This window comes from Stenella coeruleoalba (assembly GCF_951394435.1).
Source record: "Stenella coeruleoalba genome assembly, chromosome: 6".
NCBI classification, from domain to species: Eukaryota; Metazoa; Chordata; class Mammalia; order Artiodactyla; family Delphinidae; genus Stenella; species Stenella coeruleoalba.
This window is the reverse complement of record NC_137151.1, coordinates 81,919,562-81,939,895: the sequence shown is the minus strand read 5'-3', so window position 1 is coordinate 81,939,895 and position 20,334 is coordinate 81,919,562. Positions and strand designations below refer to the sequence as shown.

The 20,334-nt window shown below is 35.5% G+C and overlaps 1 protein-coding gene across 2 annotated transcripts in view; it reads left to right on the top strand.

The window, feature by feature from the left end:
• Positions 1 to 1,121: 1,121 nt before the first annotated feature.
• The window catches only part of TFPI (tissue factor pathway inhibitor), a gene marked incomplete at its 3' end in the record, with an annotated part of 67,170 nt that continues 47,957 nt past the window's right edge, over positions 1,122 to 20,334 (top strand). For both annotated transcript variants that reach the window (XM_079924610.1, XM_079924611.1), the window contains exon 1: positions 1,122 to 1,342. The remainder of the gene's footprint in view (positions 1,343 to 20,334) is intronic.

The following is a 20,334-nucleotide window of genomic DNA, read 5'->3' as shown; positions in this document are numbered from 1 at the left end:
GGTACAGGAGTCCACCATCTTCTCGGCCTGCCGGCTTTCTGAATAAAGTCGCTGTTCCTTGCCCCAGCAGCTCATCTCTTGATTTATTGGCCTGTCCTGAGGCGAGCAGTATGAGCCTGGACTCGGTAACAACCCCTTACCCAGAGGTCAAAGGAAGGACGCAAGAAAAGTTGAAGACATGAAGACAATCAGAGATGGAAAAAACAAGAAACTGATGGATTTTCTGATCAAATGACTTCAGCCGTCATGGCAAAGAAGATTCCGCCATCTTACGAAATCTCTAGTGATCTTAGCCTTATGTGGCCATAATTCCATTACTGAAATACTAAGGGTTAACTTCAGCGATAGTGACCTAGAGCAGAGCAAAGTGAGTGATGCCTTTAAATATTTACATATCATGTAAAATAATAATTATGATATAAACAACAGCAATATACATGATAGTTAACATTTATTGAAGGTTTGTTATGTGTGGAGGACTAAGTGCTTTATATGTCTATTTATATGTATATATATTGTACGTATTAATCCATTTACTACTTATATCAAACTTAGGAACTTTTATCATTATTTTAGGGAAAAAGAAACTGGGGCACAGAGAGTTTAAATAGTTGACCAAAATTGCAAAGCTAGTAAGTAGCTGAGGCAGGGTTTACAGCCTGACATTCTGCAACAGGCAATACATTGCATTGCCTCTCTAATCAAAGGAATTTCAATAGCCCTCAGGTGTTTTTCACAAATATATTGACAACATGGATGAAATAATTTGAAGAAATAAACTGCAAAAAAAAAAAGGTTCACTTTATTAAGTAACTACATGATGACAAATATATTTTAAAAATATATGGATCTGGGGGAAAAAAGTGTTTTTTTTTTTAACTGATTACAAAGAATCCTGGAAAGTAAAAGAAATCGTTATACAAAAATAGTAATTCTGAAATCTTAGTGTAAGCTGATTCCTTTGTCTGTTTCCTTCATAATTGAAAAGGCTTTTGAATAATTTGGCGAAATAGCCTAAAAAGAGTTGGAGTGACCTAAACAGGAAGCCTGGCTATTCCCAGCTGTGGGTGATCTCTGAGACCGGCTCTGAGGCTCCTCTTTGCTCCAACAGACGGGAGCGACATTGAGCTGGATAAAAGTCAAATTCTTACCTCGCCCTTTCACTGCTGGCAGGATCAGATTGCATTTCTTTTATTATTCTTCACTCCCCAGTTTCCTGATCTGTTTAAAAGAAGAAGTAGAAAAGATAAATCCTCTCTTCAATGCCTGGAAAGGAAAACAAAATGACCTCAACTCCGCTTTGAAAAAATCTTTCCAAGAACTTTCTTCAGAGATTTTACTCGTGAGTACTTGGCAATATACTTTTTAGCCCATGAGAAGTAACTTTTATTTCTTTTCCTTGGCGGGGGGCGGGGGGCGGGGGGAACCAGGGTGTTGAGAGGCAAAGACTTGTAGGGGCGGACCATTGTCTGTAACCCTACAATGAAAATCGACCCTTCTCTGTAAACAAACTCATTGCAATGCTAAACTAAATTCTCAGCATTTTCCATTTAGTTTTAAGCAAATATATATGCAGTATAGGATTATGCTTTTAAGACCATGAACATAAAAAGTTGGTGAGATGTAGCCTTGTTTGTAATTTTCAGCTTGTAGTGGCAGTTCTTTACTAATTGTGTCTTTAATTGGAGTTTTCTGAAGATTTTTTTTAACCTTTAAACATTATTTAGTAACATATAAAGAAATATAATAAAGAGACTGTCTGGCAGCCTTATGTTTAAAGAAACTTCTTTCATTGCCATTAATTGGTGATATTTAAAATAAGATATAAACATTAGAATCCTTGTAGTCTAAATATTTCTTGCCAGCATTAACTAATCTCTCTAAGAAAATATTTTACAAGTCTCCAAAAACAAAAGCTCATATTCTAAATATATTAAAATAAGAATAGATAGGATTGCACTATATATAGTACAATTACATAAATTAAAGCAATAGATTACATACCTATATGATGTACTGTCATATTCTTGTTGCTTATAAAACGATATTAAATTTAGCTTCTGGTAGTAAAGAAAGCACATAGTATAGAAGTACACAACCACAGAACAATAATGAAACAAAAAAATTAATTATGGAAAGCACTCGTTTGTATGAGTATTAATGGAAAAATGAGGGTCAAGAGCAGTGCTGTGCAAAAAAAAAAAGAAAAGATAAGTAACAGCCACACTGTGACTCAGTGCTCTGGAAATTAGTCACAAAATGACTTTGTATAATTGTGATAACATTAAATACAAAGGGCAGAACCCAAGCAGGAAACATACAGCCCAGAGAGTCATATTTTATTATGTGTAAAAGCATAGTATTTACGTCAGAGGTGAAAAATTGTGTCAATTTTGAGATATTGCAAAGTTTTTTAACCTTTCATAAAACATTTTTAGGATTATTTTATACTCATCATTCTAGTGCATGATTATTTCAAGACATATAATCTATATTTTATCTAATACTTAAACTGAAGGGTGAATAATCTCTGAAAATGTATTGGAGTATGAAATTTTAATTTGGGGCCTATGGGTTAATAAAATGGTATAAAATATCCTTAGGGATCAACAGAGTTGGAAAACTATTTATGTAAATACAGATAATTAACATTACAGTTGTAAAACTTTAAAATATTTACTTTTAACAATTTGAATGGTTATATTGGGAAGCCAAATTTGTCTTCTTCAGGTAACTATACAATCTTATTAGAGAGCTTTAATGGCATATATACTACTATTTGGTTCCGTTCTCTATTAGGTATGCTGACTTGTACAAGTTTTGTTTTCTGTTTTTAAAGGTACAGTCTGATATCTTTAAGCATTTCTTTTATCTCCAATGACTAGATCAAAACCTCTTTGGGAAATGTGGTCCTGTTCAAATGGGTTATGCCATCAGGTAGTGCTTGCTGGTCTGATTGGTTGTCCATAACTCTAGGCTTCATTTGCTTATTGATTGTACAACTATTTTGCCTAGAATCTTCTACTATAAACAGTATTGCTAAATTTAAAAATAATAATCTATGAAATAGAAAATTGTTTTTGTATTAAACTATAGTTTTCATAACACTAACATTCCTTCCTAAGAGTTAATTTCCTGATCTTAGTTATCTACATCATTCAAATTCAAAACATAATTGAGGGACTTCCCAGTTGGTGCAGTGGTTAAGAATCTGCCTGCCAATGCAAAGGACATGGGTTCCAGCCCTGGTCTGGGAAAATCCCACATGCCGTGGTGCAACTAAGCCTGTGCACCACAACTACTGAGCCTGCGCTCTAGAGCCTGCGAGCCACAACTACTGAGTCTGAGTGCCACAACTACTGAGCCCACTGCCTAGAGCTGGTACTCCACAACAAGAGAAGCCACCACAATGAGAAGCCTGCGTACCACAACGAAGAGTAGCCCCACGCTCACTGCAACTGGAGAGGGCCCGCGCACAGCAACAAAAACCCAACGGAGCCAAGAATAGATAAATAAAGTTATAAGAAAAAAAAAAACCATTCAATGATAATGATAATTGGACAGATGACAAACTACTAGAGGAAAAAAGCCAAACTGAAAAGGTTTTGTTTATTCCCAGAACACCTAGCAATCTAACCAAATAGTAGATATGCTATAGATTCTTTAGGAATTGTTGGCTTACTAAATTCACTGTCACAAACTTTTAATACAGATTTCAACTGAATCAAACATCTCTACTTAATAGAGAAAAAAGTAAAACATCCTTGCCAAAAAAAAGGGGGGGTGGGATAGGAGAGACAATATGAAAAGGAAAGGGAAGTACTCAGAATAGGGTTTTCAAAAAAATCTTGTTTATTGGTATAAATTAAATAAGTAGAATAATATTGATTAAAATTAGTTAATTATATAAATTTATTTTTGATATGTAGACATGATCTAAAAATTGTATTACAGTCCAACTCATCTATTCTCAATAAAGGCTGTCTTTAGCCACACTTTTCTTGTTTACCATCTAAAACGTGTAACTCAGGAAACTTAATTTGCAGAGCTGTCTTTTTTAAAACAAAAATACTTTTAAAAAAAAGTATTTATTTATTTGCCTGCACCAGGTCTTAGTTGTGGCACGCAGGATCTTTGTTGTGCCATGCAGGATCCTTAGTTGCAGCATGCAAGATCTAGTTCTCTGACCAGGGATCGAACCCAGGCCCCCTGCATTGGGAGCACAGAGTCTTACCACCAGGGAAGTCCCAAAACAAAAATACTTTTAAATGCATTATTTTTTTATAGAAATATGCCAATACTATAATTATTTGATTGTTACCATCTGCATTTGGAGAAATCTGAATTCAAGACATGGAGTGACTATTGAAGTCCTTGTTTCTGGATATTAAATCTCACCAAAATGAAGAAAGGATGCAACTCTCTTATTCCAGAGAGTTCTCATTATGCTAGACCTCCTCTCTTGGGTCTCTGAGATCCTCAGTGACTGCTTTCTTGGTGTGATGTATTATCTCTAGGAGCCCAGTCTTCCCATTACCCTTCTCTCCCTGTCTTCACTTCAAGTGGCAGGTGCTGTGTAGAACCAGAGCCTAGGATTCAGCTACCAATAGGATGAGGGCACCCTAGTCATTTCCACTTCTTTTCAAAAGCAATAACAAAAGCACTGGATGCATGTCAAATCTGCTATGTTCATCTCTCTTCAGGCCTTCCTTTGTGATTCTATGCTCTTTCTTAGTTGGAACAACCATATTTTTTAATTATTTTAAAAACAAGAGGTCCATGATCCATACTAGGAGTCCCAGTGCTGCAATATTTCTGTCTCACCTGCTCCACCTGATAGACCACAGGTGCCTGGGGAGACACAGACTTACTGCAAGAAATTCCTCAATCAAAATGTGATGGTAGCATTCTCTCTAGACTGAATAAATATTACATGTTGTTGATTAGGCTATTTCAACATCAGGAATGTAAAAGTATCCATCAATACAGCACTGATATACTGTGGTGTTTTTATTACCAAGCATAGAGTGCCATTGACCCCCTTCAACTGTACCACACCCTCAATGCCACCACCACCCTGCTGCCAACCTCATTCTGTCTCTCCAATTCATGTTTCTTACCAACATCTATCCCATCCTTGAATCCTGTAATAATCCTGTAATCTAAACATCACCTCATTCCTTACTTCACAAGGCTTAGAAATGGAGTAAATCTCATAAATTGGGTGAGTCTCCAGAATAGTAGTGTTTGTTGCAAAATATTGGTAATATTCTTAAAGTTCTTTTAGGAATAAACTTCAAAGTATCCCAGGAAATGAATCAAAATGATTATATCAAAATATCAAACGCCTCCTCACTCTTCTATGTGCAACCAATTTCAAATATATGTGACAATAAAATGAATGAACTTCTGATTCATGCTACATGAATGATTTTGAAAACATTATTCTAAGTGAAATAAGCCAGATACACACAAAAAAACAAATAGTATATAATTTCACTTACATGGGATATCTACAATAGGCAAATTCATAGAAAAAGAAAGTAGAATAGAGGTTACCAGAGTCTGGAGGAAGGGATGAATGGTGAGTTATTGCTTAATGGATACAAAGTTTCTGTTTGGGTTAATGAAAAATTTTGGAAATAGATGGTGGTGATGATTGCACAAAAATATAAATGTAATTAATGCCACTGAGCTGTACACTTAAAAATAGTTAAAATTGCAAATTTCATGGTATATCTATTTTACCACAAAAATAGTAAAAGAAAAATATTAATATTTTTAGTTTTTTTCTGTTTCAATTTACGTAGTTTCTATCATTATATCTTCAAATTTACGTATCTTTTCTTCTATGTCCAATGTGTTTATAATCCCATCTAGTGTATTTTTCATCTCAAATAATGTTTTCATCTCTAGAAACTCAGTTTGAGTCTCTATCTTCTTTCTCTATTTAACACACTCAATATTTTCTCTAGATTCTTGAACATATGAGTGCAGTTTAAACTTTAGTTTAAAATTTAGTTTAAAATTTAGTTAAATTTTAGTTTAGTTTATGAATGCAGTTAAAATTTTAGTTTAGTTTGTTAATTCTATTTTCTGTGTCATTTCTGTGTCATTTGGATTCTTCTCATTATGTTATATTTTACTGTTTTTTGCAGACCTTATAATTTTTATCTGAATGCCTGATATTATGAATCTTACCTTCTTAAGTGCTGAATATGTTGTATTCCTGTAAATAATATTGAGCTCTGTTCTGAGTTGCAGTTTAATTACTTGGAAACAATTTTGTATTTTGTTATCTCACTGTCAAGCTTTGTTAGACAGAATCAGAGAAATGTTTATTCTATGGTTAATTTTTTTCCCAGTACTGAGAAAAAAACTTTCTGACTACTCTGCTTAATGCACCATGCATGGAGGTTTTTGCAATTTAGGGACAAGAAAATATTCACAGCTTTACATGCGTTCTAAGTGTTATTCCCCTCTAGCCCTTTAAGGTGGTTCTTTACCCAAACTTGGGTACTTTTCTCTTGTATATGTACTGATCAGTATTAGGTTGAAGACTTGAGGGCCATCTGAAGATTTCTGGATCTCTCTTTCTCTATAGCTCTCTACTCTGTTACTTAACCGTGCATACTCTAGCTACCCTGGCCTCTGCAGACAATGTGCTTTCTCCTAAACTCAGGGAGACCACTGGGCAATTCCAGAACGTCCTCTTCCTGAATTTGAATGTGGAAATTCCCTTCAGTCAGTGTGCTGGAGCAAATCAGAATGTAGGGCTGAACTCTTGTTTCCCATCCTTATGGGATCACTGCTCTTCACTGACCAGTATTTAGTTAGCGGAAAACCATCATTTAATACATTTTGACTATTTTATTTTTTTAAGTTGTTTCAGGTGGGAGGATAAATCCAATGTTAATCCATTGTGGCTGGAAGTAGAAGGGCTATTTTTCTTTAAATTTTTATTTTGTATTGGCGTATAGTTGATTCACAGTGTTGTGTTAATATCAGGTGTACAGCAAAGTGAATCAGTTACACATATACATATATCTATTCTTTTTCAGTTTCTTTTCTCATATAGGTTATTACAGAAGACTGAGTAGAGTTCCTTGTGCTATACAGTAGGTCCTTGTTAATTATCTATTTTATATACAGTAGTGTGTATATGTAATCCCAAACTCCTAATTTATCCCTCCCTACAACCTTTCCCCTTTGGTAACCATAAATTTGTTTTCTAAGTCTGTAAGTCTGTTTCTGTTTTGTAAATAAGTTCATTTGTATCTCTTTTTTAGATTCCACATATAAGTGATATCATATGATATTTGTCTTTCTTTGTCTGACTTATTTCACTTTGTATGTTAATCTCTAGGCCCATCCATGTTGCTGCAAATGGCATTATTTCATTCTTTTTTAATGCTGAGTAATATTCCATTATATATGTGTAACACATCTTCTTTATCCATTCATCTGTCAATGGACATTTAGGTTGCTTCCATGTCTTGGCTATTGTAAATAGTACTGCAATGATCATTAGGGTGCATGCAACTTTTCGAATTATGGTTTTCTCTGAATATATGCCCAGGAGTGGGACTGCTGGATCATATGGTAGCTCTATTTTTACTTTGCTAAGGAACCTCCATACTGTTCTCCATAGTGGCTGTACCAATTTACATTCTCACCAACAGTGTAGGTTTCCTTTTCTCCACACCCCCTCCAGCATTTATTGTTTGTAGATTTTTTGATGGCCATTCTGACTGGTATGACGTGATACCTCATTGTAGCTTTGATTTTTATTTCTGTAATAATTAGCAATGTTGAGCATTTTTTCATGTGCTTTTTGGCCATCTGCATGTCTTCTTTGGAGAAATGCCTATTTAGATTTTCCGCCCATTTTTTGATTGGGTTATTTGTGTTTTTTTGATATTGAGCTGTATGAGCTGTTTGTATATTTTGGAGATTAATCCCTTCTCAGTCATATCGTTTGCAAATATTTTCTCCCATTCTGTGGGTTATCTTTTTGTTTTGTTTATGGTTTCCTTTGCTGTGCAGTGGAAGGGCTACTTTTTTAAATCATATTTTAATGATATCCTAAAAAATAATAAACATAAATAGAATGAGAAATTTTAAGGGCATATAAACTGTAATTCGTTCATTGGCCTGGGTAAGATAAATATATTTTTTGCCTGCTATATCTCAGAAACTATGTTTCATGAGTAAATATATTTACATGATTGTACAATGAAAAACTTAAATTCACTATTTCTAAAAAATAATTATTTCATTTCAGATAAGCAGTTTGTTTCATTATGATTTTCTGATAACGGTAGTTGTTTGGGTGGCTAATATTTTACTCTCTTCTATTTTAGATGACAAATTCATTCTACAAGCTTAAAACCAATCAAGTTGTCACTTGTTCAACAGGCATTTCCAAAACTCTGAGTGCTGACTGTTATTTACCTAAAGCCTCCAGAGTTTTGCAATGAATTAAAGATTGCCTTTACTGATAGTTTCCTATCACAATTTCTCATAATTATCTTTCCTCCCCTGATTCCTGGATACTTCTACATATTGGAAGCTGTGAAAGTTCATTGACAGCACAAATTAAAACTTTCTCTTTTTATGAAAGATGTTTCAGGTGTTTCCTGCTTAATTATATATACCAATTGATATAAACAGATAATCCCAAATGACAAATATTGTAAACAAAAATTATATTTAGCATTAGAATTTGTTTTTATAATTATGTAAGAGTGTGTACATTATTGAAGTTTCTATGCATCTTATTTGAGTTCTGTGGTTTTAGTCTCCTTTAGCATAGTTATTCAGTCTATGAGGAAAGGAAAACAGGTACACAGTAAAGAAATCATTATGGCATCTACATCTTGGCACTAATGCAGGTTTATAAAATAATTATGAGATAAGCAATTTACCTTAAAAACACTCAGGCCCTCCTTTCAGTGCCAATAATTTTTTTCAAGTTTCAGATTTCCCAGGATTAACCTCTTTTTGTATGTTTTTTTCTTAAGGAATTGCTGGAGAATGTTCCAGGGGAAGAAGAGTGTTTAACTAGGGAGAATTTAGATTAGCCTCAATTAACATGGCAAAAGAGAGTTGTTGTTTTTTTTTGTTTTTCTATTTGTGGTAAACTCTGGATGAAACTCCTTTAAAGCCATTTGCATTTATTAGTTATATCCCAAAAGAAAGGAAAAGGTTTCTTAGGTACCAGTGTTTGCCCTATCATTACTATGTCAACATTGCTCTCCCAGCCACCACCTGCATTCCACGTTACCATCTCCTTATTCAGAGGCCAAAGAGATACAAGTGACCATCTATCCTTCCTAACAGGTACTGGAAGCCTCTTCTGAAAGGATATGAGTAAATGGGCATTCATGGATGGTCCTCAAAAACGTGTGAAAAAATATCTGAGCCATGCATTTGCTCTTTAGAAGGGAAGGTATAGTTTTCCTCAGATCTCTCAGGAGCTTACATATCACCATGAAAATATATCTGAGACATGAATAAATATCCAAGGAAAACAATATATAGCACTGGGATCAAAAAAGAGTGTCAAGTAATAATATATCTTGAAGAAGGCAAGATAAAGATTTCAAAGGCAGATAAACTCGACATAGGAGGGATAAGGGTGGGGTAGAGATGGATAAGTTATCCTATGTATAAGAAATCTTGGAGAAAAGATCTTTTCTGAGAAGGCTTGGAAGAGATTAAATTATTTTAAGATCTTCAGTTCAATCATTACACTTGAATAAGCAGATTCAATTTTTAATATCTTTGAAGCTGAGCATTAACTATGTGCTTTTTATATATTAGAACTTATTCAGGGTACAAAAAGTATACAATGTGATAATTTTTTTATAAATTTATTTTTTTATTTATTTTTGGCTATGTTGGGTCTTCATTGCTGCACGTGGGCTTTCTCTAGTTGAGGCGAGTGGGGGCTACTCTTTGTTGCGGTGCACGGGCTTCTCATTGAGGTGGCTTCTCCTGTTGTGGAGCACAGGCTCTAGGCGTGTGGCCTTCAGTAGTTGTGGTGCGCAGGCTCAGTAGTTGTGGCTCACGGGCTCTAGAGTGCAGGCTCAGTAGTTGTGGCACACGGGCTTAGTTGCTCCATGGCATGTGAGATCTTCCCAGACCAGGGCTCGAACCCGTGTTCCCCGCGTTGGCAGGCAGATTCCCAACCTCTGCACCACCAGGCAAGCCCAATATGATAAATTTTAATCATTTATAAATTAACCTATTAGGATTTGAAGTAACTTAACACAAATAAAATCTCTGGTCTTCATTCTCAAAAAATTACAATCAGGGGAATTAAGTAGGGCCTTTAACAAGAACATGCTATCTGATTCCTGAGATTATGTGTTAGGTAGAATATGGATAGGAGAAAAAGGAATGACAATTTAGAGAAACTAGCAGATATTTATAAAAATGTAAAATAATGAGCATTCAATGTGAGGAACCAAGAGAAAAAAGAACTATTTATTGGATGCTATGAGTAAAAAAGGAAGTAGCACTAGTTTCCTTTCATTCTCTGAGTCCATAGTTCATTGTTTCATGGGTCTGACATTTTACAGTCTGAATGGAAGTGGCTGAAGATTAACATGTTAATGGTTCCTGGAGGACCATGACTTAGCTGCCTGGGGCCCCTGTTCCTTTACAATGATGACTCAGAAAGTTGAACTCAGGATGTCATGGGTGTAGTCACCAACAGCTGCGGTTCCAATCTTGAACTAAGCTCAGTTGCTTTTCATTAGAGCACAATCAGAAATTCCTGGGTTTTTTACTTTCGGACTTACTTTACCCACAGAATTACCCTCACTGAGGAGGGAGAAAATTGATCATTACTGGTTCAACATGTTTATTGTACTTAAGTATAAAAACTTTAGCTAATATTTGGAATCATAACACTTTCATAGAAACAAAGTTACCTGATTATTTATCTGACACCAGAATGTTATAAATATCTAGCCTCAGGTATATTGAGTATAAATTTTGCTTCTCTTTCCCTCAAGGAAATGACAGTATAGGAATATTTGTGGGAACTTCCCATACATGGACTAACATTTTGCTCTCCTTTTCTCATACTACAACAGATACTATCAAAAGCAGGAAGTTGAGAAGTTTCCAATATATTTGTCTAAGCAGAGACAAAATCTAAGATGGCAACAGACTTTGAGGGGAAATGAGGAAGCAGACTTGACTTTATCTATTGATCTTTAAAATTAAAAAAGGTAAAATAACCTGAATTACATAAGCTATGAATCAAGGTTCTAATTAGAAACCCGTTAGGAAGGTCTCAACTGTCTTTCCAAAATACATATACCTCCTGCCTAAGATGTCATACTCAATATTAATTAATAGATTAATTAGAATTAATAAATTAATTATGTAATCAGGAGATTGATTGATAGACATATAATCAGAGAAGCAATGGTCCTGAAATACCATTTTCTTATCTTACTAAATAATGGATGCCTAGAAGAGCAGATACAAACAGGAGAAAAAACAGAAGCAGCCATAGGTCTTTCTATGTAATTTTCTTTCTAATATGGACAGTAATGATAATAAAGACATAGTTAATATATTCAATTCTTTTCTCACACCAAAATTCATTGTATTCCTTTGTTTTTCTTTTTTATTTCCTTCCATTTGGGGCTACTGGCATTAGTAGTTGACCAGAATTATATCCTCAGAAATCTCCATTTTGGTTTAGATATATAATACCAAGTTTTATTTATTTATTTATCTATTTATTTATTTTCCTGCTTAAAGGAAAGAAATGAAAACAGCATACTATGAAGATCTTTGCTGTTAAACTGTATTAGATTAAGAAGAGTCCCTGTGATGAGGAAAGGTGAATTCATTCAAAGAAATGAATGCCACCTTCTTTTGACAAAATGTCTTACAAATTTAACTGTAATATCTAGACAAAATAATTCCCTACCTTTTTTCTAAGAGTTTTGTTAGCTATGGGCAACGATGTAAGGAAGAATCTTTGGTATTATTTCTTTTATTATGTATTTCTATCTTGTTTTCCTTTGTTCATTGTATTTTTCTTAGTAAAATATATACACTCTCTTTGGACCTTTCTTACAAATTTCAGAAATATCTTTACATATTTACATTTTCACTATTCTTTTTAAAATTAATTAATTAATTTATTTATTTTGGCTGCTTTGGGTCTTCATTGCTGCATGTGGGCTTTCTCTAGTTGCAGCAAGCAGGGGCTACTCTTCATTGTGGTGCACGGGCTTCTCACTGCAGTGGCTTCTCTTGTTGCGGAGCACGGGCTCTAGGCATGTGAGCTTCAGTAGTTGCAGCACGTGGGCTCAGTAGTTGTGGCATATGGGCCCTAGCGTGGGCTTCAGCAGTTGCAGCACATGGGCTCAGTAGTTGTGGCGCGTGGGCTCTAGGGCATGTGGGCTTCAGCAGTTGTGGCACACGGGCTCTAGAGTGCAGGCTCAGTAGTTGTGGTGCACAGGCTTAGTTGCTCCATGGCATGGGAGATCTTCCTGGACAAGGACTTGAACCTGTGTCCCCTGCATTGGCAGGCAGATTCTTAACCACTGTACCACCAGGGAACTCCCTACATTTCCACTAAACTTTATAATTATCTTTTTACTCTCTCGCTCTCTCTTATTGCTTCTCGATTTTCCTTCTCCACATCCAGTTCTCTCACTCTTCTCTCTTGGCTAGTAATAAGAATTAATATTCCCTATTATTATTTAGAGGGAGATTATTTTTCCTCTTAAAAATATAAACACAAAAGTTTAAAAAAATAATTGGTGAGTTTCTTGACTTACTTTACTTATAGAACTTTAGTCCAAAACAGAGAATAAAAATCCCCTACTTATGTTTTGATGAATTGCTAATTTCTAGAGAATGTAAATAATCTGAAATTCACTTTAGGGGAAAAAAGAAAGAAGAAGATATTTATGAAAATAGTGGGTCTTTCTTAAGCTTGCAGTTGCCCTTTTTTGGGCACAATTCCTGTGTTTGAGTTGAAGCTCTGTCAATGTGCAAATGTAAGACTTCGGAGAGAAAAAATTAGTTTCAGGGCTTCAGTGTCCTCATTAAAAAACGCAGGATATTCTAGATACTTATCCCTGTAGTTTTTAGGGTTTTTTGTTTTTTGTTTTTTTGTGGTACGCGGGCCTCTCACTGTTGTGGCCTCTCCTGTTGCGGAGCACAGGCTCCAGACGCGCAGGCTCAGCGGCCATGGCTCACGGGCCCAGCCGCTCCGCAGCATGTGGGATCTTCCCGGACCGGGGCACGAACCTGTATCCCCTGCATCGGCAGGCGGACTCTCAACCACTGCGCCACCAGGGAAGCCCTCCCTGTAGTCTTTTATATCTCTAGCAGTATATAATTCTATGACATTGCCCTTCACTTCAGCTTTTTAAAATTTTTTAAATAAACTTAGTTTACATATGTTGTGTGCTATTTGGTGTAACATGAAGATATTCGCTTTTTTCTCCTGGCATAGCTATTTCTTTTCTCTGGGATTTTTTTTTTTTTTAAGTTTTCTTTCTCATAGTATTACAAATGACAAGAAATTAGACCTACACAGTAAACAGCTTTTAACATTTCATTACTAGAGGAAACTTCCCTGCTTTATAAAATCATACCTAACAACCACTTCATATCCAAAAGAGAGAGAGAGTAACAAACTTTTTTATCAGTGCAATTGTCACAATCTAAAATACAGATAAATGTTGTGATTTGACATATTTGCTAACATTAAAGAATTCCACATTAAGCAGTTCTCCAGAAATATGACTTCCTGTAACAAGAGCCAAATCCAATAGATGTTTCCTGAAGGATTGGCCAATCTTTTAGTAAACATGATTAGAGTGAATAGTCTGCAACTATTTGGGGAGGCTTGTTTTTGTTGTTGTTTTGGTTGTATTTTACTGTGTTCCAATATTAATTTACTTACCAGGTTCAGAGTGTTTTGCTTCATTGTTTCCCATATTTTATCATTAGTCTGGGTGTAGTTTTAGAATATAATCTGATAATCTGACTTTTATAAAGCAAAACATCAGGCATTATTTTAAGGGCAAAATAATTTTTTTGATATTTATTTATTTGTTTATTTATTTGGTTGCACCGGGTCTTAGTTGCGGCAGCTGGGCTTCTTAGTTGCGGCAGGCAGGCTCCTTAGTTGTAGCTCCCAGGCTCCTTAGTTGTGGCATGTGAACTCTTAATTGCAGCATGCATGTGGGATTTAGTTCCCTGACCAGCGTTCGAATCCAGGCCCCCTGCACTGGGAGCGTGGAGACTTATCCACTGTGGTACCAGGGAAGTCCCAAAATAATTTTTTTTTTTTTTTTTTTTTTGCGGTACGCGGGCCTCTCACTGTTGTGGCCTCTCCTGTTGCGGAGCACAGGCTCCGGACGCGCAGGCTCAGCGGCCATGGCTCACGGGCCCAGCCGCTCCGCGGCATGTGGGATCTTCCCGGACCGGGGCACGAACCTGTGCCCCCTGCATCAGCAGGCGGACTCTCAACCACTGCACCACCAGGGAAGCCCCCAAAATAATTTTAATGATAAGAAAAGGGGATTCTGACCTGAGCTTTATAGTAATGATATTATTTTCCCATCCTCCAAGCATTCTCCAATCAAAAATGCTGAAAAAGTTGGTTAATAGCCAGTTTGTGAAATAAAAACAGCAGAATAACTGTCAGGTTACATTTGGCTGCTAGAAGGCAAAATCCATAGCATGAGTAGCTTAAATATGAGGCCATTTACTAGTTCACATACAAAGTACAGAGGATGCTTCAAGATTTGTTAATTCAACACAGATCTAAGTGCTTTCCATCTTTTTATTTCCATCACTAACAGCAGGTCATCCTTATCTAGGGATAGTTCTCAACATTACAAGATGATTGCTTCAGTCATAGGCATCACATACAGACAAAACAAGTGGAAGGAAATATTATGTGCCCTCCCATGTGGCTCCATTTAGAATAAGGACCTTTTTCAAAAGTTCCCCAGCCCTGGAAGATAGCATACTTCCTTTCTCATCTCATTGGTCAGAGATTTATGAAATAGAAATATCTAAACCAATGTCTGTAAGGGAAATGGAATCACCATGATTAATGTAGATTAATGAAGAGTTTATTATTTATGAATTTATTCCTTAGGTGGGCATAGGCTATCCTTCCCTGAGAACTGGACATATGAACATATTCAGTTCATCTATCAATGAAAAGTGACAGAATTGTTGTTGCATAAGCAAATGAGATGACTGAAACAACACCTTACAAAGTTTAAAAAAAAAAAGACAATAATATATCCATAATCTCACTGACCTAATTTCCCTTATTAAAGCATATTTTTCTGTATAAACACCAATTTTTGCTTAGTTTATCTTAAAGTATACATATATTTTTGTATACAGCTTTTAAAATTCATATTACCATGATTAATCCCCTCTTAATCTTCTAGTCGTTATCATTACCAATTTAACTTTGTATAATATTACACCTGGTGGATGGATGTGCTGCCATGTCTAATAATTGTCAATGTTGCTTACCTACATTGTTTAAATATGTAATATTTCTATTCTTAAAAAGATTGTGCATTTAGTCATTTTCATATTTTTAAATTCCCAAGTGTCATATCAGTACCTTAAAGTATCATCTACGTTTTTTAACAAAGAAAGTACACATTTAGGAAAATTTTTTAGTCGACGATTAAATAATAAGCCACTTATATACTTCCCCTTGCCAACACTACTCAAAGTCCTGCCTTTTTTGTCTTTTATCTCTGTCCAATTGATAAAATCCAACTCTAAATCCTTCAAAAGTTTAATTCTTGAATCTGGAGGGAAAAAGCAATGAATTTTGAAGGCACAAATTACTATGAATTTATAGTTTGGGATTCCAGCAGCCCATAATCCTTTAAGATTTTCGATACGCCATTTTATTTTACCTGGAGAAAATGGCAAACTCTCACATTTTAAAAAATCCATTATTTCTTGACATTTTGAACAGAAAATCTCAGCCTCTTCTTCACATAGAAAATTGAATCACAGCAAGAAAATCTTCAATTTTCTTTTATTTATTTATTTATTTATTTATGGCTGCATTGGATCTTCATCGCTGCGCATGGGCTTTCTCTAGTTGTGGCAAGCAGGGGCTACTCTTCATTGCGGGGCATGGGCTTCTCATTACGGTGGCTTCTCTTGTCACAGAGCATGGGCTCTAGGTGTGTGGGCTTCCGTAGTTGCAGCACATGGACTCAGTAGTTGCAGCACACGGGCTTAGTTGCTCCATGGTATGTGGGATCTTCCTGGACCAGGGCTTGAACCCGTGTCCTCTGCATTGGCAGGCAGATTCTTCACCACTGCACACCAGGGAAGTCCAAAAATCTTCAACCTTCTGTCTACTCTTCAACAGCTCCATCATAAGACACACACACACACACACACACACACACACACACACACACACACACACACACACACACACACACACACACACACACACACCTGAAAAATGTGTCCTATTTCTCTCCCCACAGAGAAAACCTCATTTCAATGGAAGTTACTCTTTTCTTCAGGCCAAGGTTAGACCCTCTTTACTTGTGTCCAGGATCTCAGTCTCTATTTATTTTATTTTTAGCTTTTGTCTCTTCCTCTCTAGTGGCAGAATTATATTAAACTAAGCCCTCCACAAAAGTATCCCTCAAACACCCTCTCTTACTTTCCAGCATAGATTTATAAAATGATATCCTCAATTGCTGTTTTCACAGCCTTTGTTCCAATTCCTTCCTCAGGTCACCAGTTGCTGCCCTCCACCACTGTACCAAATTTTATTTTGCAGTGTGCAAGGGTACTGACAATGCCACTGTCACTAAACCCCATGCATGTTTTTTAACTCTTGTACTTGAACCCTCTGTGCTCTAGATATTGTCAACTTGTGCCAATGTTATGAAGTATTCACTTCCTTAGCATCTATGTCACTACAGCCTCCCAGGTTTCCTTTTGTTTCCCTGTCTATTTCTTAATCTTCTTCTTAGACCTATTTCCCTCATCCTTGTTCTCCACAGTTCACTTATAGGGTGTTCCTTCCCCATCTTCACACTCACCTTATAGAGTCACTGTCAGGATTATGTGAATTAATATTTGCACAATCATTCAGAAAAACACCTGCTTCATATCACATGCTATCTAAGTACTTGTTAATCAAATCAACCTCAGCACTCCACAGAGTAATTTTCATTTTTATCTTGATTCTCACATTTCTGTCTCTACAGAGATGTCTACCCTGAGCTCCATGTCTACATATTGAGCTTCTTATTTCGTGGCTCCAATGAGTATCTTACAAATACTTAAAACTCTCCTGCTTTGGATGAAAATATTTATTTAAATCTATTACAGTTAGTAATACATAATCATAGTAAAATTTTACCTATGATTCATACTATCTCAATAATACCAAATAGAATGCTTACTTTTTTATTGAGATATATTTGACATATAACATTGTGTGAATTTAAAGTGCATGATGTGTAGATTTGATATATTTATACATAACAATATGATTATCACCATAGCATTGGCTAATACCTTTATCACATCACATAATTATCATTTCTTTTTTGTGGTAGGAACAATTAAGATCTAGTCTCCTAGCAACTTTGATGTTTATAATACAGTACTGTTGTCTATAATCACTATGCTGTGCATTAGATCTCCACGACTTATTTATCTACTGGCTATAAGTTTGTGCCCTTAAACAACATCTCCCCAATTTCCCCATCCCTCAGGCTCTAGTAACCACCATAGAATGCTTACTTTAGATTTATACAGATATATCACTTAGATGAAAACCAAACTACATTTTTTTCTAAATGGCATCAAACACAAATTAAATAGACAATTTCTGGATGGTTTTATTGTTAACATTTTTTGTATTTTTCTCATTGTAAAGATGGGAAAAATAAAATTTCTAGGTACCTAGAACTTATAAGCTTATTATAGTCTTAAAGTTATATTAAAAGAATATACTATAGATATTTTTGAATGAAAAATTAAATTTGTATCATAAAATTATAACTAAATTGTTGCAAAATACACATAGAAAAAATTCCTTAAATACATTTACTTTTCTGTTATTGACTTTTTTAAATAAAAAGATATTGACCATTATGTCAAATATGGTGATAATAAAATATATCACATTTTAATTATGTGTCATAAAACAAGATTCATTTAGATGAAATAAACAACACATATAATAAGACCTCAAGGGCACAATTGGAATTCCTTGATAGACTATGGAGTATTATAGAGAACATACAGTCATGAGCTAAGGCAGAGACTAGAATGTAAACAACTAAGATCACCGGGTTGCGGGGGGCTGTTGGTGGTGGGATGAATTGGGAGATTGGGATTGACATGTATACACTAATATGTATAAAATAGATAACTAATAAGAACCTGCTGTATAAAAAATAAATAAATAAATTTTTTTAAAAAAAGAACAACTAAGATCACCATCGCAGCCTCTCTAGTGAGCTCTTGTTATTTGGCCCTCTCTGGAAGTCTACACCATACCTCTCTCTATAGACCAGCAAATCATCTGACTCTGTGTATATGTCTACCCCTTGGCAAGTCAGCAGTGGCCAGATGCTAATGTGACTTCATTATTATCCATTCAGTAGGAGTTTGGAGAGCTGACTTTATGAGTAGAGAATATGGGCAGGTTTTCTCAGAAGTAAGGGTGGAGAAAAGGAAGAAATAATTAGTTGAATACTTATTGTCATCTCTAGTAGAGGATTAAGTTATAATTGAAGTCCATTATGTTCCCTCTCATTCATACAGTTTTAAATAATTTTTTTTTAGTTTTAAATAATTTTAGTTTATACATTTGTTTTAAATTTCTCCAGTGACTTTTTACTTTCTTTTTTGCAGAACTCTTAATTCATTGATTTGTTCTATAAACATTTATTGAGCTCCTATTAGATACCAGAAAGAACAGATATAATTGCCGCTTTTAAGGACAGAGAAAACAGATAGTAAGCAAATGTGTTATATAGGGATAAGTGCAGTGATTTAAAAAAAACATGAAAGGGAATGGAACATAATCATGGAGCTATTTTGTCTCAGTGTTCAAGGCAGGATTCTGAAAAGACTCCATTTGTGCAGAGATTTGATACAGAACCAATATATCCATAGCATTTATGAGATTGAATCAGAGCATGATTCCAGAGGTGGAGAGGTAAGGAAGACCCTGTGAGTAGGAATTTACCACAGAATTTCCTCTCTGCTGCAGCTGGGAGTGTCTCTACATCCTTTTCCATAAGAGTAATCATAACTTCTCATTTTCCTAATATCTTGCGGCAAATGGTACATACTTAGTTTTCAGGCCCTTAGGATAATTTAATAAACTTTATTATGCAAAATTATGAAAAAAATCCAATCTTAAAATAAAACTTTTCATAGCCCAGAAAACTAACTGGCTGAGTAAAAATTATTCTCTAATTTCAAGTTATAAGGACTGACATACAGTGCAGTGCTTTCTGCTCTGGAACATATGATTTGTGATTACAGTTAAGGAATGAAGCAGAGAAGGGATTAGGCAGTGAGGGTCTGTTTTACCTGCCAAGTCTTTCCTTCTTGTTGTGAACTTTAAAAGACACCTTCCTAGAAGAGATTATACAGAACAATTTTCTCAGAACACATCCCCTCTTAGTAAATAACAACAAAAACCCAACAAAAGCACATAAATTGAGAGAACTGGATACTAAGCATCCTTGTAGTATAGGTGATTCTACATTTCCTATAGGAATGTGGCAGGCCATGGCCAGTCCTGCCTCAGGCTTAATTTTTAAGCAACAAGAAATAGAACATGGTAGTCTGTAATTGTGCAGAAAGAAAAGAATCGGCTTACACATTAAAAAGCAAACTCTAGGGCTGATGTATCTCTTCCCACAGCCTAATGACAAAAGGGAAGTGACCCTTGCTTCTGAAACAAATCTACTCACCAAGTTTAGAGATACTTTCTTAAGAAACTAGGAGGGCTCCTGCTATGAACTGAATTGTGTCCCTCCCACCCCAAATTCATATGTTGAAACCATAATCCCCCATATGATTGTATTTGGACATAAGACTTTTAGGAGATAATTAATGTTAAAATGAGGTCATAAGAGTGGTGTCCTAATCTGACAGGATTGGTGACCTTATAGAAGAGGAAGGGAGAGAGATCCTTCTCTCTATGTATGCACACACAGAAGAAGGGCCACTTGAGGACATAGAGAGAAGGTGGTTTCTGCAAGCCAAGAAGAAAGCTCTCTCCAGGAGCCTGATTCTGCC